At 35.1% G+C, this 15,291-nt stretch overlaps 1 long non-coding RNA gene across 1 annotated transcript; it reads right to left on the bottom strand.

Moving 5' to 3' along the window:
* Positions 1-797: 797 nt before the first annotated feature.
* On the bottom strand, positions 798-7,699 carry LOC121146207. The gene is made up of 3 exons (XR_005882164.1): positions 7,565-7,699; positions 5,038-5,135; positions 798-881 (listed from the first exon to the last, which is right to left on the bottom strand). It is a non-coding gene; the product is annotated as an uncharacterized LOC121146207 (long non-coding RNA).
* Positions 7,700-15,291: the final 7,592 nt, after the last annotated feature.

Raw genomic sequence — 15,291 nt, 5'->3', positions numbered from 1 at the left:
AAGGGAGAAATGCAAGAAAGATTTAAAATTAAAAGTAAAACTCATTTCATACATGATGACCAAACTAAGAGAAAAATAAGAATAAGAAGAAATGAATTTGGGTAATGGATAAAATGTTTGTATACACAAATAATGTCTTATGAAAACAAAATACGGAAAAGAGGAAATTAAAAGAAAATATAGCATTTAAAAAATGATACAGCAATTTGGTAATACAAGTCCCCAGTGAACACATCTAAGACAACAATATAATCCATACTAAATCGTACAATTCAGGAATTTTTTTCTAAAATAAACAAGCATCGATTCATATATATATATGAAATATATATATGGATATATGGATAAGCAAACCACATACCTAAAAAATTGTAATTAGATGATACCAAACTGAGGTATATTATAGTAACACTAGCTTTTAGGGAAAAAAAAATACCCTTCAAAAATATAGACAAAAAGAGTGAGTCACTTCTAAGGGAAAGAACACTTGATGATTTCATGTTTTACAACAATTCTTTAGGAGAGAAGACAATAAAATGTCTTCATCGATTTGTGAACCCTAGGAAAGAAAATGTGAGATAAGGATTTTATAGGCAGTCGAAGCAACCTTCAAATCATAATGTTCAATTTTTGTGAAAACAGAAATACTGCACCATAGAATCTTCTGAGGATTCTATTATAGAAGAAATTTCAGACAATCAAAAATGATTTGGCAGTAGAAAATAAGGAGGATGTATGAGAAGTAACAATGAGAATTTAATATGTACTTGCCTGTAGAACTAAAGCAAAGTGATAAACACAAGGAAAATGCACAGTCCATCTCAGCTGTATTCTCTAATGATGTACATACCACTCAATTATAAGGAACTGCTAAGAGAATACTGAAAATAGAAATAATATACAGGAAATAAAACAAGTGTGCTTGTTACCAAATAAATGCAGGCATCAGAGAGTTAGACTATCAATAATCCTTAATGAACTAATAGATTTAGAAAATAATTTTTGGGCCCAACACAGTAGAGTAGTGGCTAAAGTCCTAGCCTTGCATACCTGGGATCCCATATGGGTGTCTATTCTAATCCTGGCAGCCCCACTTTCCATCCAGCTCCCTGCTTGTGGCCTGGGAAAGCAGTTGAGGATGCCTCAACACCTTGGGGTCTTTCACCCATGTGGAAGACCCACAAGAGGCTCCGGGTTCCTGGCTTCGGATTGGCTCAACTCCAGCCATTGCGGCCACTTGAGGAGTGAATCAATGGATGGAAGGTCTCCTCCTCTCTATATATCTGCCTTTCCAATAAAAATAAAATAAGTCTTAAAAAAAGAAAATATTTTTCAATGACAGTTAACACTATAAATAGAGAAGCAACTACAAAATGTGTGCCTCCTAATAAAATTGCAAATCACCATGTATGAAGTATTTTGAAAAAAAAAAAATCCAAATTTCACCAGTGCATTGAAAAATACAGGGAAAAGAAGTAAAATAGTTCTACCAGGGTACAATGAGTGAAACCCAGACTGTGAGAAATTCTTCAGGACATATTATTGTTTCTTCTTCAAATAAATACAAAAGGGAATGAAGCATAAAGTGAGTTTACAGGTCAGAAGAGATAAAGATTTAAAAAATTGCAATATATAACCTATATATATACTGACATGAATGCAAATAAAATCTTAAAAATATTTATGCAACAATTGGTACAAATTTAGCATGATGAAATTAAAGAATTACTAGGGAGTTTTAAGCTTATGTAGTTCTGTTTCTTAGTAAAAAAAAAAAAAACAAATGGCTAACAAATGTTCCATCATTGTGGTTGTCACATTATGTAATCTACCAATACACAGGATTAAATTATAAAAGTGCTGACTAACCTTATTTGATCAGCATCCACTGAATGAACACAAGCATGAATTATCACACCATACCCCATAAATATGCACAATGAAATAACAATTATTAACACTAAGAAAAAATTTTAATTAAGTATAACACAACGAAGATAGTGATACCAGTTCCTCGAACACACACAAATTTAGAAATACTGTGTAGAAATTGAGAACCAAAACATCAAATGTGTCAAATGAGACTTTCTGTAACTCTCTATCATTTTAAGAATGTTCAACCAGGCGTGGCATGCCATGTAAAAGTGCTGGTGCAGTTCCTATCTGCTCTACTCCCGATCCAGCATCTAGAAAAACAATGGATCATGGTCCAAATAATTGGCACCCTGTTATCTCTGTGGGTTTCTGGCTGGTGACTTCAGTCTGGCCCAAATCTAGCTGTTGCGGCTAGTTATGGAATGAACCAGTGCATGGGAAAACTATGTGTGCGTCTTCTCGCTTTCTTTGCCACTCTTGCCTGTCAAACAAAAATAATAGTATCCTGGACTCCACACAGTAGCCTGGCGGCCAAAGTTCTCACCTTGCACATGCCAGGAAACTCTATAGGTGCCAGTTCAGGTCCTGGTGGCCCCACTTCCCATCCAGCTCCTTGCCTGTGCCCTGGGAAAGCAGTTGAGGACAGTCCAAGGCTTTGGGACCCCGCACCCACATGGAAGACCTGGAAGAAGCTCCTGGCTCCTGATTTTGGATTGGCTCAGCTCCGGCCATTATAGTCACTTGGGGAGTGAATCAGCAGACAGATCTTCCTCTGTCTCTCCTTCTCTCTGTATGGCTGACTTTTCAATAAAAATTAATAAATAAATGTTTTAAAAATAAAATAATAGCATTTTGCAAAAAAAAAGGAAAGTTCAGTAATGAAACTTCAGTTCCATCAATTAATCTATGCCATATGTACAATCAATACTCTATTAAGCTATTATCTAGTTTTAGAAAAATGGCTACTATTGTGATGAGGAAATGGAGAATTTGTTTATAGAACTTCCAGGAGAACAAAAATTTGAGTTTGGATGACACAGAACCAGCAACAGAGCATACAGGAGCAATACCTACACTTCCAAAAGCACTTACACAGCAGCTAGATCCTCAGGATGCCAGAGAATGGTTCCCAGAAACTTAAACTCTGCTTACTTGAAAAGAATCAAATGCCTTACCAGCTAGTATTGCCAAATGATCAGACTTCATGAATAAAACCAGTACTGTTTGCTTCAACCTCAGATTTCAATTAGGTGCCTCAGTGTTTGTGGAATGTAAGTTATGAACAGAATTGTACTACAAAATTTCTGAGAAATACAGCTTTTCTTCATTGTAGAAAAGCTATGCTACAAGGATATCAAATGCTTACTTTACTTGAACTAACACAAATTTATTGTGTTTTCTAAACTACTTAAAAATAAATCTGTTTTCCTTCTTTGATATATGTACCACCAACACTTAAAACCCTCTTGAAATGGAACATTCTTTCTGACTGTCTTTAATTACCTTTCTTAGGTTTGTCCAGTCTTTCCAAAAGCTCTGTTGAAATGTAATTAACACTGGCCTTATGTTCCAATACATCTAATTAATGCCAACTGTATCAGGATAAATTTTCAGCAGTCATACATCTGTAAAAATATACCACTGTACAAGTTTTCTGACCTTTATGAAAATAAATTGACTTTGCAGATACATGCTCAACCTATCATCGTATTTCTGATGACCAAGATACATGTGCTACATGCTCATAATTGCAACCAGACTAAATACATTCATACATTTTTCTTTTAAGTTCATCTGTTCATTACTGTAAGCTTGTGCATTTTCTTTCATATATTTTAGTATTTGTGTTTACATAAGCACTTGCTTGTTATTATTGCCTATTTTACTGTGTAAAGTGGCCTAAAGTGTGCTTAGTTATGTTTTTATTTCTCAAACAAATCTCTAATGTAAAAATTCAATCTATTTAAAAAAAATTTAACTTTCTTCCTCCGAATTACAATTTTGGGATTTTGAGCTTTTGGAATTTCATTATTTGTGATTACGTTATTCAGATTGTGTCTCTTGGGCTTACGACTCAAATCTAAAAAAAGATAAAGAAAAGAATAAGGGACTTTGGTCTTCAATGGGTAAGTCAATAAGTGCATTAGATCATCTAAATTTCCTTACCAGATGCAATTGGAGATATTTCATAATTCTGTTTGTAATACAAAATGGAAAGGAAACAAGTGGAGACAAAAAATTTGTTCAATATCATGATCTAAAGAAATTCTCGGAAGAGATAAATATAAAAGGAATTGCTTGCAGTTCATGAGGAATGTTTAGGATACAAAACAGAAGGTAAGGAACAGAAAACAAGTACATGATAATCTTGGCTATAGAGTTCTAAAATGGCTTAAAATATAAAAAAGCAGAAAAGGAAGCAGTTACAAATGCTTTATTCCACTAGCCTAACAGGAATATTTTTCATTTGTGATAAACTACATTTGTCTTGAAGTGTCCAAAATGACAATCAATTCAGCACAAATATTCACATACGAATACTATTGGTTAAATTGTTTAAGATGATGACATCTGGTTGATGGATTGAAACCAACCTAGCAAAAATATATGATGAAGGGAGAGAAAAAAATGCAAGTCTGTAGTGTGGTGTAAATGAAGTTCCCTGAGAACTCCCAGAGTCAGACTTCAGCATGCATAATCAAGAATCACAGGCCAGAGGAAAACATGATCAGTAGTTTTTCAGGCTTCCTTCTGGGTCCTGTTTTTGAGACAAGATCAGAAGCAATGATCAACTTTATTCAAACTGGCCTAGAGGGATCTGGCAAGCAAAGATCAAATCTCTGGAGAATATTTTCATCCTTACAATGAACTATCGACACTGCTTGTGTTTACCATATGGGCTTCTTCTCCAGCCAATTAAAAGAAAAGCAATATAAGAAAACATATGGTATGTAATCCACAATACTTTGGCAAAGTTATTCATTGCATCTCCACAGAGTTCTCAGCTTAGAGAATATAAATTTTCAGCAAGGTCTCAAGAAACCTGCCACTATTGGGCATAATGTTTATTTTACCATTCTTAATGGGAACAAAACTGCAGTATATTTGGTACAGTTGATATTCTGCAATTTTTCTCCTGTTAAGAATAACATTGATACATACCTTCCCTAGTCATAACATGCTAATGAATGCAAATTCATTTGAACTTATGTAAATCACCTTCTTCATGAGTTAGTTTAAATAGTTTTTGTTAATTATGCCTGGAAGAAACACAAGAACAATCTATTTGTATTGCTATATTTTGTTTCACTGAAAGTTTATCAATGTGATTATATTTTGAATTAGGTCACATATCATGCAACCATGATTTACCATTACAAACTCTCCTTCTGAACAGATAATAAAGTACCATTGACAGAACTTGCTCCCTGACCGTCACTGAGGCTACATTTGGTTGGTGGCCATTCTGCACCTAATGCAGAATTATTGTGGCCTCGAAGACAAAATGGTTGCTGGACCAACTCTTAGCTCCAGTTTGTTACAAAAAGGAGAAAGGATGTGCTGGGACACAAGTAGACTCCAAAAACAATCAGACCAGGTAAAGAAAACAGCCTATTCTCATCAATAATTTCCAGTTTTGGGGAAATTTGAAATACAGTATTATGCCATATTAGCCAAAATTAATCTCCATCACTGCAGTGGCACTAATATTGGAGGGCACACAGTGCATGAAAAATTCTAAAGTATTCACACCATCTATGATTGAACCAGGTGATTCCAATATTATTAGGAGCATGCCAGACAAGTGATAGGTAAATCATGCACAATTTTTCTGTAATGAAACAGAGGAGAGACTTTTTCTAAAGCATCTCTGCATGGAAACTGGGGCAAAAGGAGTACACGTCTATTGCAGAAAGTGTTTTTTACTCCCAAAGGGGTGTCATGATCCCTTTAATTTATACGGCAGACTAATCATTCTATTTTACAGCAGGCAATTTTTTACTTTTCCCCTTGTCTTTATTTTTAGTTCCTATGATGTTTTGTTCCCAGATGTAGGAATGTAGCTGAACAAGGACTGCTGCTAATTATTGAGCAAATATCCACATGAACTCCAGATGCTAATGAGTGATTTTTTTTTTTCTATCAGCAAATGGGTTTCTTTCTGCATCTTATTGGGATCAGGTAAGATCTCTCCTAAGATAGAGTGAATGAATAACTACATTTTGCTGACATTTAACAATACACATTTTCCTCCATTAGTAGTTATCCATAACAGGGAACGAGGACTAAATCCTCAGTTAATAGTGTGGATTTTAAAGATCTATGTGATGAAAATAAGTCTGTCTTATGATTTGCCTATAGATCAATAAATATTTGTTATATAAAGTCTTTGTAATTTAATTTCAATTTTGTTTCCTGACTCAACACTCAGAGAATTACATTTTCAAAGACAATTATCCCAATATTTTCTACTAACCTCGTACTATCTATTTACTTCATCTTATTCTGAATTTTCTAGGAATACTATCATTATCAACTAAATATGCACCAGAAATGCACATTCCAGCACACAGCTCCAGTACACGAATGAGACTAGAATAAAATTAAAATTGATAATTTGAAAAAAATGTAAGATCAAGCAGTTTAAAATTGTTATGGTAACTGGCATATTTTTGTTCCTTGATTTTTCAAAACATTAAAAAACATACTATTAAAATATAGTACTTTACTATACTTTACTCAGTAAATAAATAAATTTATTTCAATTTGTAGACATAATGGAGTGGAGAAATCCAGGAGAAACTGTAGTTTCAAGATGTATTTTTGCTCAGCCCTAGGTTATAACATTACAAAGCCTTTCCACCAGCTAAGAAGCCAAATAGGCTGCTCCTTGTCTGATTTGGCTCAAGTTATGGAGACCATGGCCTTGGACTTCAGTGAGTTGGTTGAAAACCAATTTCAACTGGGTCAAAGTATAAAATTAAGCATGTGTACTGATTCAGCTTATTGTTTCATGTATGAAGTTATGATATGGAAAGATTTAATTTCAGGGATATTCTACACATAGATTGGGTTATATTGTTTTTGAAACTTCTGACAAATTTGACAATGTAAACCATGTTCTAACTATTCTAATATATCTTCAATAATTTTTCTTAAAAGACATATTCTGTTACCCAGAGGAAACTTCTATTAAAATAAAAATCTCTGTTATGCCTAATCAATAGAAACTTTTCAATGACTCATATTGATTCGATGCATTTTAACCAATTAACCGTGAAAACCACAAAAAAATTAATATCAGACTTTTGTCATCATGTTGCTTTAGAACACTGATCTCAAACTAAACTATCACTTTTTAAATCTAATAAATAAAAATACTGTGAATGAATCCATTAACCTGGAGCCAGAAAAAGAGTAGGTCATGTGTCTAAAAGAAATTAGATAGAATATCTCCAAATTCTATTTATCTTTTCTTTCTGATTAGCAAACTGAACATTTAATAGGAAGTTTTTAGCCTAATGGCACATCAAGAAAAAAATGTTATGATTAGATTACTTAATATGAGAGAAATTTTAAGCACTTCAAGGAAAATAAAATTTTTAGGAAACCATAGGTATTATAAAATGTATTTAAAAGTTGTCATCTTTGAAATTGTACTTCATTTTTAAGTAGTTTGACCACCAACCTGTAGCCCAACATCCAGTAAGTAGTTAAAATACTGCATGGCTCTGCAATGTCAATCAATGTCCAGATGACACAACCAGAATTTAGTTCACAGTCTTCACTAAACACACACACCTGAAAGATACTGGAAAATAGATTTATTTGAAGTTAGATTTCAAATAATAGTATGATGAATATTTGTTAGCAATATCATTTATAGCAAAATCATTCAGGAAACAAACAGTATTGATGGATAAAAATCATCTTGTTAAATCTGCCATTTCCTTGATTTACTCAGTTTTACAAAACCATAGACTAAAGTCTGTAAAGGGTGATTTGTATGCCTGCCTGACAATAGGCAAGATTACATCTAGGATATCTAATTAAAGTTTTCAGCTGGGGGCAGGGAAAATATAAAAATATGGTTATGATCATTTCAAGGTCCAGAGATTTTATTTAAAAAACACATGAAAAATTTATTGTGGGCCTGGCACAGTGGCCTAGCAGCTAAAGTCCTCGCCTTGAATGCACCAGGATCCCATATGGGCGCTTGTTCTAATCCCAGCAGTTCCACTTCCCATTCAGCTTCCTGCTTGTGGCCCGGGAAAGCAGTCAAGGACGGCCCAAAGCCTTGGGAGCCTGCACCCGTGTGGGAGACCTGGAGAAAGTTCCTGGCTCCTGGCTTCGGATTGGCTCAGCTCCAGCCATTGCAGTCACTTGGGGAGTGAATCATCAGACGGGAGATCTTCTTCACTGTCTCTCCTCTTCTCTGCATATCTGCCTTTCCAACAAAAATAAATAAATCTTAAAACAAAAATCATTTAAAACTTTTCTAACCACATCAGTCCAGGAATAGAAAACTCAAAGCATTGAAGTTGACCTTGAAAATAACCATTTAAATTGATTATACATAATCAATTTATAGATCAAGTTTTTGATGATAACACTGAAATGTTACTAACCCACTAAAAATGTACTTATTTCTCCAAATTTTCCACTGCATTAAGTTTTTTTTTTCTCAAGAACAGAAAAGTATGAGTCTAAAATTTTATCTGCACAAATAAAATGAAATATTAGTAGTGTGGTCTCATGGGAATAGCACAAATCCAAAATTTTTCAGACGACTTTGTCTAATAAGAAGCCACATTAGGCAAGTAACTCTCATTTAATATTTTTTTTAGCAGTAAAACTGGAACAATAATGATAGCCTGAGAAAAAAAAAATACATGAATAATGTGAATTGTAGGTATTATAAATAAATAAAGCAAAGCTACTCGTTTGCATCATAGCAGAATATAGGTCTTAAATTAGCTACTTAATCCTCACAACAGATATGAGATACAAATAAGTTACAATGCTGTACTACAGTATCTAGGATTTCTCTTCCTAAGTATATGATATGAGAGATGACATTTAATAAAATACTAGAACATCTGAAACATAAATACATCTCAGTTGTAATGTGTGAATAAATATTCTGCCAAGAAAAAATACAATATAAGAATATACAGATTTATATGAATAAAAAAATATAATGATCTTGCCATTTTTTCACACTTTCATTCCACTGCTGCATCAAGTTTTAGTTTGCCTTCTTTCAAAACAGATATTAACAATTACAGACATAGCGGCTAGCATTGTGTTAAAGCCGGTGAAGCTGCCACACACAATGCCAGCATTCCATGGGGGTGCTGGTTCATGTCCAATTGTCATGTTTCCTATGTGGCCCACCAGCTAACATCCAGGGAAAATTAGCAGAACATGGTGTACACATTTGGGTCCCCCACCCATGTGGGATGAGCTACAGGCTGGCTCATCCCTGGCTATTGTAGCCACCTGGGGGATGAACCATAAATGGACGATCTCTCTCTTTGTTTCTTCATCTCTCCATACTGCTGATTTTCAAATCAGGAAATGAATCGTTAAAAAAATAACAATAAAGTAAAATTTACAGAAGCTAAGAGAGAACTATTCAGAAAAGCATTCCTATTTTACATTGTAAGAAACATTGAGATAATTTTTGGATAAAAAGGATGATTGTCTATTTTCAAAGAGGAGGACTGATATGAGGAGAAATATTTTAATTTTTTTAACTGTTTATTTTAAAAGGACTACTAGGGAGAGTTCCATTTACTGGTTCATTTTCAAATGCCCACAATTTGGGAAGGAGCTGAATCAAAGCTGAGAGCTGAGAGCTGAGAACTCAACTCAATCCTCCCAGTTACTTTATCCATCATCATCACTGCCTCCCATGATCTGTATCCATCAGAAGCCAGAGCTGGGCATCAAATTCAGGTATTCCAGTATAGGACACAGTGGCCTAATCAGCATCTAAGCTACTACACCAAATGTTCACTCCAAGAATGTGAACCAGTCCTTATATTCCACGAAGTATTGAGTTTTAACGCATTAGCAGAAATAAGGTCAATACTTACTAAGAGAGGTTGTAATGGGAATTATTGCATGAGATTTAACTTCATAGTTAGGCTTTGAAACAGATGAGAGAGTAGCATTGTGGCATAATGGTCAAGGTGGCTTCCTGCCACACTGACATCCCACATGCGTGCCAGTTTGTGTCCCAAATGTTTCACTCCTGATACAAATAACGGCCTTGTGAAAGCAGAGAAAGATGGTTCAAGTGTTTGAGTTTCTTCTGTCCACTTGGAAAACCCAGGGGAAGCTGCTGCTTCCAATCTGGCACTGCCCATTGCAGCCATCTGGTAAGTGAACCAGAGAACAGAAGGTCTTTTCTTTCTCTGCATCTCTCTTTCAAAATAAAATTGAGTATCTAATTAAAATAGATTAGAAAACGATGGCATGTAATCTGAATCTAAGAATCAATAGATAGGGAGCAAGAATTCAGACAGTTAAGATGGCCACATCTTTAATCACAGTACCTGGATTCATTTTCACTCTGACTTCTGACTCCACTTCGCTGATGTTGCAGGTCCTGGAAGGCAATGCTGATGGTTTAAACAACCGACTTCCTGCCAACCTCACGGAGAGTGTGGATCGTGTTTTTATCTCTTTTTGGGGGGTGTTCTATCAGCCCAAGTATTTCTGGGCATTTGAGGAATGAACTAGTGAAAGATACAGTCTCACTCTCTCTCTCTTTCTCCCTCTTTCTATCCCTTCCTCTCACTCTCCTTCTCTCTCTTCAGCCTCCTCTTCCTTCCATCCCTCTCTCCCTCTATCCTCTTTGTCTTGCAACTAAACAAATTAATTAATATAAAACAGATGACAATTCATGTTGAAGGCATTGCTTGGCTATTTCTTTGGTATCTCTTCCAGAAACTGAATTTTATTTTTTACTACATGTGCTATCAATACACCACAAGAGAAATACTTCAGTTTTAAAAGATTAGATAGTATATTCAAAGTGACCTTCTAGACTATTAGGTAGAATCTGTTTACTCAGAGAACTGAAAGCAATACAGCCCTCATGATTCAACTGCTCATCTCTTGCTCCCCACATATTCCAGAACCAGGATTTGGCCTGTTGAGATTTGGCAAGCCTTATGTTGGTATCGAGCAAGCTTCAGTCCAAAGAACTGTTGGATAGCACTGCCATAACTCTGAGTTGTACTGAAATCCAAATGTGAATTTCCTGGAACACATATGGGAACATGTAGTCAACAGATTTCTGAAGTTGCATACCAACGCTTTGCTTTTCCTCTACAAGTGCTTGCCTATCTTGGACTAAAATGTATTAAAATTTTTTCTGATGAGTTCAGAGAGAAAGTGCTACAACTAAATCAGACACTTCACTAGTCTGCTGCAGGGTTTTACACTCATGATTTCCATATAAATCTAGATGAAGATGTTTATTATTTGTACATTAAGATATACTTCCAAAACAGAAAAGCAGTCTTAGAATCATAAATATCACCATCATTCTCAATGCACAATTCCTCAAATTCATTCTTTTGCCCATATAATTAATGCAAGATTGAGTCTGAAGATTTGAAGAGCTTTTGATTTTTCCAAAAACAGGTGTAGCTAAGGACTACTTTATATTGCATTTCTTAAACTATTAAAATTTTGGTTTATAGATATTTTAAAAATGTTTACTTATTAAATTTTCCACCCAAAATCCAATCATTATTTCTGAAGAAATTCTCTTATTCTCTCCCTGAATATATTCACTACTCTTCAGATACCTGACAAGTAATGCTAAAGTTGAGGTGGCAACTCAGTCACTTTCAAATGCACTATCACAATCATCTGATAAAATTGGGTTAGCTTGGTAACATAGCTCATCACATAAGAAAATAATAACTATAGGAGGGCAGAAAGTGTGGAAAACTTACACTACAATAGTGTGTAGTGGTCATATGTAGCAAACAGTGTTTCAGATATAGTAAGCATCTCAGACTTCGACAGATGAGTCCTGATAAGGAAAATGTTAGGTAAGCCAGTATTTATCTCAACAAGAGGCAAAGGACAGCTTTAGTGAAATTCATTCTGATAGACAGAGAGTCATGTTCATTGTCTTGACCCAGTAAAATCAAGTGGGTAGGTCAGCAGGCTTGACACAATAAGGAGTCTGCTAGGAATCATAAAAATCTTCCAAATCAGTCTGATATATATTGTAGGGACATAGGTAGCAAAAGCTAAGAAGAAAAACTAAACTGAAAAAAGAAAAACCTATTTGAAATACAAAGCAAGCTTTATTGTTGAGGCCAATGCTTTGAGAGACATATAATCAGGGAAACAGTATCAAAACAGCAAAAAGTTATATTTTCCAATGGCCTTACAGCATTGTGAGGCTTTGGCAACTGTACTTTAGAACCACAGGCATTGCAAGTGCAGTCAGTACACAGCCAATACTACTTGGAAGGACAACATTTGTGGGGAACACAGAGTAGACAGCATGGGTGGTGGAGTCCACGGGTGGTATCTGTGTATATCAAAAACTTGTTAGCACATGAAAGTGAGCCAGAATTTGTAATTCTCAGGTATATTATATATTATATACCCGAGAATTTATATAGAGAGAATATATATATTATATATAATATATAATATAATCAAATCTTGAAAGAGCAGATGAAAGTTAAGGCCCAGGTAATGTTGTTTGGTCTCATAATCAATCTCTGTAACACCATCATCAAGATTTTTGTGGCCTGTAGCACCACGGTCTGCGTATTTCTCAAATGCATCAGCCAGGACTAAAAGCACAAGAACTCAGGGAAAATCTGATTTTCCAAGAAATATTGAAAAATTATTGAATGTTTTGAGTATGACTGTTCCCATAGTATTAAATTCAACCCTTGGTTTCTCTGCACCTGATTTTTATGCTTATTTTCCAGACATTCACTCATCTGTCTTAGATTCCACACTGTCTCTTTGTGTTTATCCCTTAAGTGGCCATATCTCTAAGACTCTATTTTTCATCCTCAGTGCTTTTACCTACAGCTTGTGTGCTGATACTGTATTACAGAGTTGGCACAGCTATGAAACTGTGAAATCTGTTAAATAGAAATAAAAGCTGGACAGAGAGGAAATTTCAACTAGTGGATAAAATATATTTCTAGCATAGAAGTTACAATAGCTTTCAGGGAACTGCTCTAATCAAAAGACTCTCTCCTCAAAACTAGTGCTACATGTAATCGAGAAGTGTTTTAAGCACACTCAGCAAAAGAATCAGACCCAATGTTCATGAAAAAAATCATTTCTGAATTTCTTACATTTTGTTTAATCAAGAAAAGTCACTAAAGGCTAAACAAACCTTTACCATTTCTGCTTTCCATCCCTGGTGGTGGAATTGTATGTACTTTTATAATGCAATACAACGGAAGGAAGGAAGGAAGGGAGGAAGGAAGGAAGGAAGGAAGGAAGGAAGGAAGGAAGGAAGGAAGGAAGGAAGGAAGGAAGGAAGGAAGGAAGGGAGGGAGAGAAGAGGAATGGAAGGAAGGAAGGATGGAAGGAAGTGAGAGAAGAGGGAAGGAAGGAAGGATGGAAGGAAGGAAGGGAGGGAGAGAAGAAGGAAGGAGGAATGGAAGTAAGGAGGGAAGGAAGGAAGGAGGGAGGGAAAGAAGGAAGGAAGGAGGGAGGGAGAGAAGAAGGAAGGAAGGAAGGAAGGAAGGAAGGAAGGAAGGAAGGAAGGAAGGAAGGAAGGAAGGAAGGAAGGAAGGAAGGGAGAGAGAAAAGAAGAGAAAAGAAAAGAAAAGAAAAGAAAAGAAAAGAAAAGAAAAGAAAAGAAAAGAAAAGAAAAGAAAAGAAAAGAAAAGAAAAGAAAAGAAAGAGAAAGAAAAGAACCTCACTTGGTTTAGATTACTTGGGAGGCAAAAGGAAAGTCAACTTTCAATATATCAAATACAGGGCTACACTGGGTGATTATCTTCCTTCTAATCCCCCAATTGGTTAGAACAGTGTACACTTTTAAATCAACAGGTCTATATCTCATAAATTCAAATCATATACCATTAAACAATCTCCATGGCTAGCCTAAGGATATTTAGGGCAATATGCAAGAAAAACTCTTCTTCCCATGAAGTAATAATTACAGCTAGCTTGACTATGGGAATATGTGTAGATATCAATAATCAAGACAAAGTGGAATATGGTTATTATTCCTTTAAAAATGCTCTCTAGGTGAATTGCAGAATTAGATTTTCTTTGTTAAAATTTTATTTATCATAATTCAGTTCCTTAGATTCAGGGATTCCCCCTTCCACTAGTCAGCAGAATCCAAAAATCTATCAGAAAGGTCATTCACCTAGACCAGGTGGGATTTATCCCTGGCTTGCAGGGATGGTTTGACAAGCAAATCAATAAACCACATGAACAAATTGAAGAATAAAAGCCATATGATCATCTCAATAGATGTAGAGAAGGCGTTTGATAAAACACAATACTATTTCATGCAAAAAATCCTGAACAACAGAGGCATCAAAGGAATTTCTACAACACAATCAAAGCAATTTATGAATAACCCAACATCAGCATTATACTAAACGTGGGAAAGACTGGAGGCTTTTCCGCTAAGATCTGAAACTAGACAAGATTGTCCGCTTTCACTGTTACTATTCAACATAGTATTGGAAGTCCTAGCTAGAGCTATTAAGCAACAAAAAAAGAAATTAAAGGAATTCAAATTGAAAACAAGGAATTAGAAATATCCTTATTTGCACATGGCATGATTCTCTACATAGAACCAAAAGACTAAATCAAGAGACTATTGCAATTCATTACAGAATTTGTAAAAGTAGCAGGGTATAAGATTCTGCTGCCTAATAGTTTGTTGATAAATTTTGAGTCTACGTTCATCAGGGATGTCAGACTATAGCTCCCATTCTCCCTTGTGTCTCTATCTGGCTTTGGTATTAAGGTGATGGTGGCTCCACAAAAAGCATTTGGAAGGATTGCTTCTTTTGTATTGTTTTGAATAGCTTGTGGAGTATTGGGGTAAACATTTGGTAGAATTCAGCAATAAAACCATCTGGTCTAGGACTTTTCTTTATTTGGAGAGATTTATTACTGATTTAATCTCTGTCCTGGTTATAGGTTTACTTAGGTTATTAATTGTTGAATGATTTAATTCTAGTAGTTTGGATGTGTCCAAAAATCTATCCATGTCTTCTAGATCTTCTGATTTGCTGGCATACAGTTGCTTGTAATAGCTCCTGGTTATTTTTTGTATGTATAAAATATCCTTTGCTATATTTTATTTTTCAGCTCTGATTCTATTGTTTTGTATCCTCTCCTTCCTTTTTGTGAATACTTGTGCTAATGGAGAATATTGAT

Source organism: Ochotona curzoniae, unplaced genomic scaffold, assembly GCF_017591425.1.
Source record: "Ochotona curzoniae isolate NIBS_2020 unplaced genomic scaffold, NIBS_Ocur_1.0 scaffold_3890, whole genome shotgun sequence".
In the NCBI taxonomy this organism is placed as follows: Eukaryota; Metazoa; Chordata; class Mammalia; order Lagomorpha; family Ochotonidae; genus Ochotona; species Ochotona curzoniae.
This window is presented reverse-complemented; position numbering and strand designations above follow the sequence as displayed.